At 64.7% G+C, this 12,555-nt stretch overlaps 1 protein-coding gene across 4 annotated transcripts in view; it reads right to left on the reverse strand.

Moving 5' to 3' along the window:
* The window catches only part of AHDC1 (AT-hook DNA binding motif containing 1), a 43,309-nt gene that overhangs the window by 18,560 nt on the left and 12,194 nt on the right, over positions 1 to 12,555 (reverse strand). The gene's annotated exons all lie outside the window — the stretch shown is intronic.

The raw sequence follows: 12,555 nt of genomic DNA on the forward strand, positions 1-12,555 counted from the left end.
GGGTCAAGGAGCACGGAGCGGATTTATGGCTCGGGATACGGCACCGCTGGGGATGGGGGAAGAGTTGTGGGGAGGCTGTGAGCGCGCACAGAGCTCGCCTCCGCCCCAAAGGCACTCCCTGCCATCCTCCCAACCCCCCCCCCAACCCCCCCCCCGCAGGTGGCTGGAGCAGAACGGTTGGTATGGAGACAGGGAAGCACGGGCTGCCTGGGTAAGGTGACATTCGGCAGATGCCAGGCTCGGGCTCGCCGCAGCCCGCCCTGCAAAGCGGCACAGGGAGAAATGGGCAGCGGGGAGGGGGCGCGGGGACCGCGGGCAGAACGGAGCCCCCCTCCCCCTCTCCTTCCCCCCGCGGAGTGACTTTGCAGAGGGGACAATTAGCAGATGGCTAATGAGATACTCCACGCTTGGGGCGAGCACGCGGTTCGCACCCGGGTAAGGTGACACCGAGTCCCACGGTGGGGGCACCGGGGCCGCTCCACGCAGCCCGTGGCCCCGGTGCTGGAGATCAAAGGGCCGGCAGTGGGGCCGGGACGGATTCCCGTCACGCAAAGGGCCTGGAGAGCTCATCCGTGCCGGGCCAGGAGGGCCGGGGGGGCCCCCGGGGCGGCCCACACAAAGCGCCCGCGGCCCCGAGCCCCCCGTGCCCCCCTGCCCCGGGCTGTGCTCCCTGACCCCTGCGCTGGGGAGGTTGGAGCCCGCTAATGAGCTCAGCGCAGCCCCAGGCCCCGCAGCCCCGTCAGGTGTGGGGTCACGGCTCACCCCGGGCCGGGGGGGCCGCGTGGCACGGAATGGATGCAGACGGGAGGAACCCGGTGATGCTCAGCGCTCCGCATCCCTCCCTCCTCCCCCCAGTGCCCCCCATCCGCTTCGTTAGGAACGCTCTGCAGAGCGCAGCAAGAAACAGCACCGCTATGGGGCACAGGAATGCCCAGAACCGCGCACACACAGCGGGGACACCGCTCTGCCCCGCGCTGCACCTTCCTCCTCCTCCTCCTCCTCCTCCTCCTCCTCCTCCTCCTCCTCCTCCTCTCTGCCCTAAAGCAAGGCAGCTCCGCACCGCTCTGCCGAGCTACGAACTCCACTTCCAGATTTTCAGTGCGACCTTCTGGCTACCTGGCTCCGGCAGTGCTCGATGCCCCCTCTGATCTCTCCTCCCCTCCGGCCCCACAGCGTCCCCAGGGAGTGCGAGCCGGGCTGGATGGCTGCGGGGGGGCTGCGGGAGGGAGAGGTCAGCCTGCACCTGGCCGCAGTGCCTCACCGGGACGGGGTGAACCCGACCCGAGAGGAAGAGGAGGGAGAGCGACGAAGGGCTCCTCTGCAAACTGCTTGCACGTGTGACGGCCGCTTTTGCTCCCCCCGAGTGCGCCCCGACCCCCAGCTCTGACCCCGTGGGATGAGGGATGTGGGGTACGGGGTACGAGACAGGAGATGCGGGATGTGGCATATAGGATGTGGGATGTGGGATGCAGCCCCGTCCTCACGCCCCAACGTTGTCGACCCCGCGTCCGCCGGCGCCGCGCCAGAGAAGCGGAGGGGAAAGAAGGGAGGAAAGACGTAAAAGCCCCAAAATATCCCGAAGCCGCGCTGGGAGGGGAGGGCAGGGCGGCGGGGCTGCTCCGCAGGGCACCATCAGCTTCCCAACAGCAAACGGAAAAGAAGAAAAACCCCAACCCAATCCAACGCAGATGGAAACCCCCCCCCATCCAGCACCATCCCCCCCCTCCTCCCTCCCAGCCCTGCGCCCGCAGCCCCCTGCCCGCTGCCCGCCCCGCTCCCCCCGGCACCCCGCTCCCCTCCGCTCTCCCTTGCACTCTGCTCGTTGGTGTGTTCCTCAGCTGCAGGAAATTCCTGATGCTCTCCATCATGCAGGCTGCATCCCCCGCCCTGCCAAGGCTCCCCTCCAAAGGACAGACATGTGCTGGACATCCCGCGCACACGACGGCACAGGAATCTCTCCCCTCCCCGCAGCCGCCGGGGATTTGCTCTCTGCTCGCCGCTCCTTCTCTCCCTTTTTATTTTCAACTCCTGTAAAGTGAGCCCCCTCCTCCCTCCCCTCGCTGGCGGTGACGGCGCTGAGCAGCCCAGCCCTGGCCGTTCCCCTCCTGCCTTTCCCTCTGTCTCCCTCTCTCCGCGAGACCGCTCCTGATCTTATTTTAATTCGTCTCAGACGGTGTTGGAGTGTTATTTTAAGAGAGAGGATATGCACAGACATTGTGTTTTCTGCTTTTTCCTGGCCCCGAGCCAGGCTCTCTGGGCTGTCAGCTACCCACTGTGTTGCAGTCACGTGTGGGAAGAGGCAGCCAGAGCAGCCTCACAACTCCTGGTAGCAGCATGGAAATCAAGTGTGCACTTTCTTCCCTCTGTATGTGTCTGTATTATTAATAGCGTCTCTCTCTGTGAGTTATCCATAATGTATCTTAATACCTGTCCGTCTGTAAATGATGCATTACGGCGTGCACACACAATGGTGTCGGGGCCGGGTGGGGGGATGCTGCTGTGCAGTGTCACCATCCCACCCTACAGGCAGCAGGGCAGAGCTCAGCCACCCTTTGGGACACCCCTGGGGACGCAGCGATGCCCACAAAGTGCCATCAGCCCTGGGCAGCTCTGTGCTCCCCAGGCACACAGCACAGCACGGTGTGAGGGGGATGCACCCCCCGGAGCTTGTTGGGGGCTCAGAGCCCCCCCGACAGCAGAGTGCTGGCTGTGCCTGCAGCACCCCACGCCGCACCCAGGAGCTGTGCGCACCGCTTGGCCCGCAGCTCGAGGAGACGCTCGGTGTCTGTGGTCTCGGTGTCCCCCCGTGTGCCAGCAGCACAGAACGGCAATGCAGCACCGCCGAGCTCTGCAGCCACACGGTGCACACGTGGGTGCAGCAGCGTGCGACGTCCCGACGTGCAGATGTGCACAGCTGTCGTCCCAGCCTGCCTGCACGCCGTGCTGCGCATCACCGCCTGGGCACCGCGCACATCGCCGGCACTCTGCCCCACACTGCGCCCCACAGCAGCACCCTGAACCCAGAGCCCCCTTCCCCAGGTTACCCCCACGTCCCAAATCCCACATCCTAGAGCTGCTGGGAGCAGGAATCCAGGAAGGCGAGCGGGGAGCTCGAGGCTTCGCATTTCTGGATTCTGGTTCCCGTTTCTGCTCCCGGCTGTTTCCATGGAAACTGGCGTCGGACCTGGGAAAATAAGGTTAGGGTTTGCATGGGGGCCCTCTGCCAGCGCCTGCCACCCCCCAGCCGGTGGGCACGCACACACACTGTGCTTCGGGGCCACGGCACGCTCTGACATCCCCCATGCTCCCACCTCGGGAGCCCAAATCACGGCGGGTGTTGGGGACACGCAGTGCCACGCTCAGCTTGGTGGCCTCACCGCGCGCTGCTGCGGTCAGTGGCACAGGGAGGTGGCGGTGACCCCACTGAACCTCCTCTCCACCTCTCAGCTCGGCCCTATGGAGAACTTCACAACAACGTGGTGGTGCTGGGAGCGATCCCACCCCACAGACACCCACATGCAGCCATCGGCCCCGCAGCCCCACGTGGGCTTTCCCAGCGCCACCGGAGCTCCCTGCCTCAAGACCCCCATTTTGGCACAGGGGAAGGTGGTGGGGAGCCGAAGCGGGGAGAGAACCAGGACACGACACCCCAGGGGAGCCGTGCAGCCTAATGAATGGAGGCTTTTAAAAAGCACTTTGAGTGAGAAGTGCTGGAGTAGGAACTAATTATTCCTCCTGCGTGCGCAACACACTCGTACGCACACCCGTGCACGCGCGCAGGCGCCCTGCTGCCTCCCGGCCCCGCAGCTGCACAGATCACAGCACAGCACCCAGCACCATGGCAGCACTGATGCCAATCAGCACCGCCACAGCCCAGCCTCTGCTTTTTTGGCCTCTCGCTCCCCTGGGCACGGCCGTGGGACCCCCGCTGGGTGCCGTTGCTGGTGGCTGGGTGGGTGCTGTCGGGGCGCAGGGCGACGCGCTCCTTTCCCCCCTTTCTGCGGCTCCCGCTGCTTTTTGGAAGGGTTCCCTCCGCCCCTTCCTCATTTTATTACAGATCCGCCATTTCACGGAGCTCGAAGGCCGCCCTCTCCCCGACGGACGGCACCTGGAGCCCCGCGCAGGTGTGACCTCGCCGAGGCCATCGGGCGGCTGTCATATTATGGGATGCTTGGAGCCGAGCCCAGCCCCGCGCCGCGGCCCCGCTGCATCGCACCGTGCCAACAGCTTTGGGGACGCGGTGTTGTCCCCTCTGCCGTCCCCGCGGTGCGCTGCACCATTTTGCATTCTGGTGCTGACCGGGCCCTGCTAACCTCCCACTCCCACCCCCACAACGGGCTGCGTTTCAGCTGCTCTTGAAATCTGTCCAGGCTGGATTCATCACAAGAGCCCTCAAGCGGCTGCAAACAAACAGAAAAAAAAAAAAAAAAAGAGAGAGAGAGAGAGAGAGAGAGAAAGGGAGCGAGAAAAGCGATCGATCGGCGCTGGGGGGCCCGAGCCCCTCCGGTGGCTTCGACCCGGCCCCCCACTCACGGCCACATTGAGCACAGGGGTGCGGGGAAGGGGCTGCGGGAGATTCGGGCGTGGGAACGGGGTGCCCGCAGCCCCCGGTGGCGATGCGGTGCTGCTCCTCTCCGTTCCCCTTCCCGGTGCACCGCTCTGCAACTTCCCTCTTGTGGTTACTGCAGTTCAGAAAGCAAACAGGAGAGAGAAATAGGAAATCGCAGGGATTGCGGCGCGGGGGCCGGGTTGGGGTGCGCCCTGTGCCGTGGGGGGGGGGAACCCCGCGGGGTCGGTGCGCGGGGGGCAAAATCCGTGCCATGGAGGAGGGGGGAGGGGAACACGGGTCGGGTGACGCGGGGTTATGCCGGACACCCCGCCCTGTCCTGGCTGGGATGAAGGGCAGGGAACATCGCGGAGGGAATCGGTGCAGCGCGCTCGCGGTGCTGCGCCGGGTTTTTAATAGGGGCCGGGTGATTTTAGCACCGCTAACGATCCCATCTGCGGTTGCCACGCTCCAGCTCCGCGCACGGCTCTGTTCTGCCCTGCCGGGGCCGCTCCGGGGCCGAGGATGCTGCAGCCAACGCGGTGACACGGTGCAGCGCTGCGCACCGGCTGCAAACACCGCAGCTCTGCGAAGGCTGCTCCGACCCCGACCCTCCCCTGTGCTGCAGGAGAGCCGCCGCCAAGCCCAGCTCCCTTCGGCTGATTAGCAGAGACGGAGATTTACTGCTAATTACCCGCGCCGCAGTTGTGCTCGCAGGCCTGGGCACGGAGGGGGGGGGGGGGGCACGGCGGGGCAGGGGGTGCGCGGTGCCGGGGATTCAGCCCCGTGCTGTCACCGTGTCCGTAGCATGAAATATAACTGCAGTGGGGAACAGCACCAAAAGGTGATGCAGGTTTGGGTGTCAGCACTGCGCCGAGGAGCCCCGTGGGTCCCCCAGAGCTCACTGGGATCCGCTCCTGTCCCCCAGCCCCGTGGCTCCTGGCTCTCCCCCTGCCTGAGGCGAGCACAGAGCACGGCACAAGCCATCCTCCACGCCCTTAGCATGCACACAAGTGGGCCGAACTCTGCCCTCCGAGCAGGGGAAGCTGTTCCAGCCCCCACCATCCTGCCATCCGTGCCCACCCGGGGTCAGCTGGCAGCCAATAGCCAAGCACCCACCCTCACCCTCTGTTACCACTCCCCACGGACAGCCGCATCCTGCTGCGCCCCTTACACCACAGCACAGTGCCCGTGGGGTGTGGGCAGCTCCCTGCAGCCCATCACCCACCCAACACCACTATGGCAGGAGGAGAGGGGCACGGGGCCGGCACTGCAGGGCTCCTCTTCCTCCTGCAATGTCAACCCAGTGCTCTGCATCCGCCAAGGCTGCCCTTGGATGAGCTGCCGGCTGCGCTGCCTGGGTTGCCAAGCCCAGGACAAGCTCTTTAGCTGGGCTCTGCCAGAACAGATGCCTGGGCTACTGTAATTCTTCCTAGCATGGATTGGGAGGGGAAAAAAAGCAACCTCATTTAAGCACTGCAGAGGCTGCTGCTTCTGCAAATCCCACCCAAGAGGGACCCCGAAAGCCGGAGCATGGAACAGGGTGGCACGGGAACGGCTGAGCTGGGAGGGGAGGTGATGCACAGCGGTGCACGGCAATGCACAGCTAAACGTGGCTCCGTCGCCAGCTGGGGAGGAGAGAGCAACCCACTGCAAGGACAAGTGGGAACCGCGCGCTCCGTGCCACCGGTGTCCTTGCAGCCGTTCGCCTGCTTCATGTCGATGCTCCCCACCAAACAAAGATCCCGTTCTCATGGCAATGTCCTTTGCAGAACAGGCAGAGAGCAACGCGAGGCGGATCCAGCAGAGCCGTGGGGAGGAGAGAGCTGGACCCAAACAGAACGGTTCCCCACGCTGCTCGGGGAGGTTTGCGCTCCTTCTCACGCTCCCTGCGAGTTTCTCCCTCTGCAAACCCCCCCGGTGCACCCAAACCCCCCCTGGGCACCCCACACTGCTTGGCCACAGGGGCAGGAAAGGGCTGTGCCACAGCCATGGCGCGCGCAAAGGAGGCCAGCAGCGTTTCCACAAAGACAGTTTCTTCCATTGGCTGCAGTTTGGGGCTGCCAAAAGCCAAAACAAGAATGGAAACATCCCATTTTTTTGGCCAAAATTCAAGGCAGGTTTTTTTTTTTTTCTTTCTTTCTTTCTTTCTTTTTTTTTTTTTTCCCCTCATCTTTGGTTAGGAACGGAAATTCCCTGCCATGAAAACATGACGAAACCCCAAACCAAAACACAGCTCGGAACGAAACCTTCGCCTGGTTCCCCAGGGATGCCATGCAGGGCAGGTCCCAGGGCTGGGCACTGTGGGGGAAGCGGTGCCATGGGGGAAGCAGTGCCACGGGGACCTCTCCACCCACCAACATTGCTTCCCCCTCCGTGCGCCTTTGGGTGACACCACCACTTCCCATCCCCTCTTTGCACTGCCAGACATCAAAACCGGTGCCACGGAGCTGAGAAGGAGCTGCTCTGCATACAGCACAGCCAGATGGACAGGGGTTCTGTCCGGTTTCCATCCATTCTGAGCTCCTGTGCAGGGCTTGTGTGTCACATCTCGGGGTGCCAGCACCCCCTGGAGCACCCAGTGCTCGCAGCTGATGCTCGGCTGCAGGATGAATGGCCCTCCCCACCCCAGGCCCTGCTCTGCAGCTCCCGTTCCGGAGCCTGGATCCGGCCACGCAGGCTGAATAAGGCTCTGCCTTTGTCCGGCTCCCCCCGTCGTGCTTCCCCTTATCTAGCCCGGCCGCCTTGCCAAGACCACGAGGCTGTGAGCAGGGAGAGGCCGTGCGGCATCTCCCGGGGCTGTTAACTCTTCTCTGCTCTGTGCACGTTCTCCCAGCCCCATCCCAAAGCCATCCGGCATGCCCCGCTCCTCCTCACCCCTGCGTCCCAACCGCCCCGCATGCACCCCTCCCATCTCCTGGGCACCCCCGGGGCTGGGTTGGGGGTGGGCACGGGGCCCTGCAGCCCATGGGTGTCCCCGGGGCAGAGCACAGCCCGGCGATCTGCTGCACTGCTGTGCGCAGCAATTAACCTCGGGAGAGCAGCGCGGCTGCTGCCAAGAACCACATTAGGTGTGTGTGGCAGTGTCTAGACATGCAAGAGACCAGAGGCCTTGATCTGGAGGAAGGCGGCTCAGTCCCTTCCCCCCTCCCCGCCTCCCCCCCTCCCAGCCTTGGCACGGGGTTCAGCCGCCCCAGCACTGCTTTTCCCAGCAGGGATCGCCGGGTGTGGGGATGCTCAGCGTGAGGCTGAGCCCTGCCCTACATCCCAACACACCAGGAGGCTCTGGAAGCATCACGGTGCTGTTTGGCACGGCACAACCACAGTGCCACACAATGGGTGCCCCAACACCACACCCCCAGGGTGGGCAGGGAGAAGGGAAAGGAGAGAGGCAGCAGCAAGCTGCACCCAACCCACCTCCCAGACAAGAGATGCAGCAACCATCCCAACCATCCCGACCATCCTGGGGGAGCCAGCAGCAAGCTCCCAGGGCCAGGGATGGAGCTGGGCAGGGTCCCAACTCACCCCCCCCCCCCCGTATCCATGCCCACAGAGCTCAGCCACACCACACAGCCTGGCGCTGCCCGTCCCCTCCTGGCACGCAGTGCCGTGCTGGTGGCCTCGTGGGTGCTGCAGGGACAGGTGGGCACATTGGGGATGGGGTGGGTGCTCCCCCCGGCAGCCCCTGCTCTCACCTCCACCCCAGCCGGCTGCAGGATGCTTCGGGAGAAGAGATTTTCCCGACGTTAATTAATTAAAATAAACAGCAAATTAAATACAGCAAAATTAAAATAGCTCCGGAAATTAATTTTCAACAAAACCCACCTGGAAAGGCTGGATATTTAAAGAATTAATGGAGCCCTCTGAGACCATAAAGAACCGCCGAGCTCCCGGCATCCACCAGCCCCCTCCGACACCCCCGGGGGGCGCGGGGCCGTGGGGAAATGAGGACGGGACCCCCGATTAGAGCCCACCCCGTGCCCACACGCCTCGTCTCCACACCCCGGTGCCGCCGCGTGGCCCTGCTGGTGGCTGCACGTGGCTGCAGTGCGAGAGCGAAGCAGTGAGGGAGAGGAGGGAGCGGAGGGAGGAAGGGAGGAGGAGAGGCTGAGCTCGCAGCTCCGCTCCTCCTGCTGTGCGCTGCACGGCACAACGCGCAAAATCACCACCTCCAAAAGCCCCACCGCTCACAATCCCCGTAACTACGGCTGGATGAATGGGCGGCAGCGCCGGGCAAAGCTCCTTATGGAAAGGTGCGAGGGGCCGGGACCCCCCCCCCCGCAGCTGCACCACGCAGGGCTCGGAGCCCCCCCGGCCTCCCTGGTGCCGTTTCCTCTCCCCGCACGCTGGGTGTGTGCGCCGGGAAACACCGGTGAGCAAAAAAGCTCCGGAAGGAAACAGAGAAAGCGAGAAGAAGCGTGCAGGTGGGGAGCAGGAGAGCTTGGGGCCGCCCCCAGCCCGGGGGGGGGGGGTGTGAGCACTGCCTGCAAACCGCACGCGTCCCACAGCCGCTCCCCCCGTAGGGGAAACTGAGGCACGCAGGGGGCGGCTCTGCACCCCCGCCCTCTCCAGCGCTGTGGCCGGGATGACACCAGCTCCTCCAGCTCCTCCCGCTCCACCCTGTTCCTGCAGGAACCCACGAGCCCCAGAGCCGGGCGCATCGCCAGCACCGCCGCTCCCACCCGCACACGGCACTGGGATCGGCTCCGGCCTCGCACCCGCACACCGCGTCCCGCAGCGGGTCACCGCAACCTCGGCCCCGCGCCCTGGCAGGTTTCCCCTTCGCTTGCCAGCGATGCCAGCGGGCAGAGGTGGAGGACGATGGCAGCAGAGGGCAAAGGAAGGGTGTGTGCGGGGAGGGGGGGAGGAGGGGGTGATTATTTTTTCCCCCGTTTATTTGCTTGCTGCAGACAAAGGTGGCTCTGCGTGCCGGCCGGGAGGGCGCGGGACGCCGGTGGGGCAGCCGCTCCTGGGCTCTGGGTGGCCGCTTCCTCCGCACACAGATGGCTGTTTCGACTCAGTCGAGCGCTTGACCTAAATCTCCTCCTGATCCACGGGAGCTGCAGTCCCTCAGCAGCACAGCTCAAGGCGAGGAGGAGGAGGAGGAGGAGGAGGAGGAGGAGGAAGGGAGCCAGCTGCAGACCGGCGGGAGGGTCACGCCGTGGGGTCTCCACCCCGGGGCTGGCGGAGGGTGGAAATCTCCACCATCTCCGACCTATCTCTAGTATCTCCCCAAATCTCCGAAACCTCGGAAATCTCCAAAATCTCCGAAATCTCCCACGCTTTCAGCCCCGGCTCCCACTTTCCGCGCCTGCGCGCCCAGCCCCGCAGCTTCGACGCCCCGGCAGCCCACTTCCTCGCCCAGGGGCCTCGCAGAGGAAGCTCCAACGGTTCCGAAAGTTTTCGGCTGTGACTCAGCCGCTGGCTGGGGTGGCCGAGGTTGGCCCCGACGTGGGGCCGCGGGACCCCGGCGGTTCGGGGGGATTTTTGGGCTCCCCAGACGAGGGCTGTCTGCACCGCGCCGCGCTCCACCCCCAGTGTCAGAGCAGCCCAAACCGGCTCCCAGCGACAGCAGAAAGCTTTTAAAATCCCCTACGCGCGGCATGACTCACTCCAAAGCCAGTGCCCAAAACAAGCTCCGACACGGAGAGGAATGGAGACGGCAGAGATGTTGGGGGCGGGCAGGAGGGGCTGGGGAGGGCCGGGGAGGGGGAAAAGGGGGAGAGAGGGAGACAGAAGGAGGCAGAGAAAGAGAAGAGGCAGAAATAACAGCATCTGAAACTCTGCCTGCTGGAGGCTAATTGGTTCCGGCACAGCCTGGTTTGTTTGGCAATGTTTCCTCTAATCCTTCAGGCTCCGCGCTCCCAGCCCCAGAGACGCGGGGACATCGCTCCGCCCGGCACCGACACCCGGGCAGCACCGCTGCGACACTGGGGGCCGCCAACCCCCCCCCCCCCCAGTACTGGCAGCGCCCCCCGGGGGTCTCCAACTGGGGGCTACGAGCACCCGCCACGGGGACAGCCCTGTACCCCTCGGGTGGGAGGATGCTCGGAGGCAGCGGCCGGGGCGGCGGAGGGAAAGGGAAGGGAAGGAAGGGAAGGGGAAGAAAGGGGGGGCCCCACGGCCCAGCATGGCCGAGCCAGAGCACTCGCCAAGAGTCGGCAGCTTTGTTCCAGGTGCCGGCTCCCTTTTTTTCATTAGGCTAATGGGATGCGGATGCATTATTCCATTCCACATGCTGCTAATGAACCACTCAGGCCAGTGCATTTGCATTAATGTGCAAAGCACTGGAGGAGGGTGGAGTGGCTGCATCTGGCCAAGCCTGACCTTCCCGCGCCGCCCAGCCTTCCCGACGCGCGGCCCCGCAGCCCCCGAGAGCCGCGCGCTCCCGCAGCCCCGCACGGACCCTTGATCTCCCCGGGACGGCTCCGGCACACATTCCAAGACACATTAACCAGCCCCAACCTTCGGTGGCCCCACTGTTGTTGGGCCTGCTGGGCTCCATCACCCCTCCCTGCACAAACGCAGGCTGGGCTTCGGTGCCCCGTGTGCTGGGAACTGTGACAGCGCTGCTGCGCACTGCGCTGCTCCCCTAGGAGTCACCACGTCCTGCAAGGAGCTGCCCCTTCCCTGACCACGAGCCCCAGCACCGCAGGACTGTGGCAGGACCTCCCCAGCCTGCTCTGTTCTGTTGGGTGAGAGGAGAGGGGGGCTGCCCCCCCCGGATCCCCCCGATGCTGGCACTCAGTGCTGGGCGCGGGCGTCATCGGAGCCCTTCGGTTGTTTGTTACAGCTCCCAACTGCCTCCGTCCCCGGAGAGGTTTCGAAGGCGAGTGACCCAAGAACTGGAATGTGCAGAGCCTCCAGCAAACAGAGCCAGCTGCCTGCGCCCGCGCAGGGGGGGCGGTGAGGGGAGAGCAGCCGGCCCCGCGGCACGGCACGGCACGGAGTGCCATGGAACAGCATGGCACGGCACCGCACCACGTGGCACAGCATGGCACCACATGGCAAAGCGTGGCACGGTGCGGAATGGCACGGCATGGCACAGCACAGGGTGGCACGGCACAGGGTGGCACGGCACGGGGTGGCACAGCACGGCATGGTTCTGCATGGCGTGGCACAGCACGGCACGGTGCATGGCACGGCACAATGCACTGTGGCACAGCACAGTGGTGTGTGGCATGGTGCCGCATGGCACGGCACAGCCCCATGCACATGGCCCCAGCCTGCTCTCCCAGGGCTGACTGGATTGAAATGAGGTTGGCATATCCCCAGCTCTGGCAAGAGGCCTCACTCTGCCCCACAAACCACTCGAGCTCCCCTTTCCTCACTCCCTCCTGCTCCCTGCCTGATTTCTGGAGGCACACGGGCATCCTGGCATAGAGACATGTGCAGGTAGGATGCTGTGCTCCCCACCTGGCTCCAAACCCAAATCCCTGGGTTCCCAAAGGACCTCTAGGACAAACAGATCCGCCCCAGGTGCAAAGAGAGAGGGAGGATGGGCACAGCCCTGCTGCCCTCTGGGTTTGCAGGAGGTGTGGTGGGGTCTCAGACAGCTCTGTGCCCGCGAGCATGCAGAGCCCCAGCGCCCGAGCGCGTGCACGCGGATGTCTGGGTTTGTCACAGCCTGGTGAGCAAGTTAATCTCAGGCTCCCTGACACGTGGAATAAAATCGCGATCCCATAATGGAATTCATTCGTCTTCCTGTCCAGGCAGAGAACAAGCCCCCTGCCGGAGCCAGGGCGCGGGAGCCAGGGCCAGGCACTCACTGGGGGACCTCAGTGCCCTGCTGGGAACCACAGGTGTGTGGGAGGTCCTGTGGGGCACCATGAAGCACCCAGCGCTGTGCTGTGTCCCCTCCCTGGGCACTGCTGGGGTTGGCAACGTGGGTTTGTTGGGCTGGACCTGCAGCACGCGTAAATGGGAAGGGAAACTGAGGGAGGTGGTGGTGCAGGGGTGAGGGCAAGGCTGGTGGCAGGGCGAGGATGTGGGACAATGTCCCTGTGTCT

Source organism: Phasianus colchicus, chromosome 24 (genome assembly GCF_987193195.1).
Source record: "Phasianus colchicus chromosome 24, bPhaCol1.hap1.1, whole genome shotgun sequence".
NCBI classification, from domain to species: Eukaryota; Metazoa; Chordata; class Aves; order Galliformes; family Phasianidae; genus Phasianus; species Phasianus colchicus.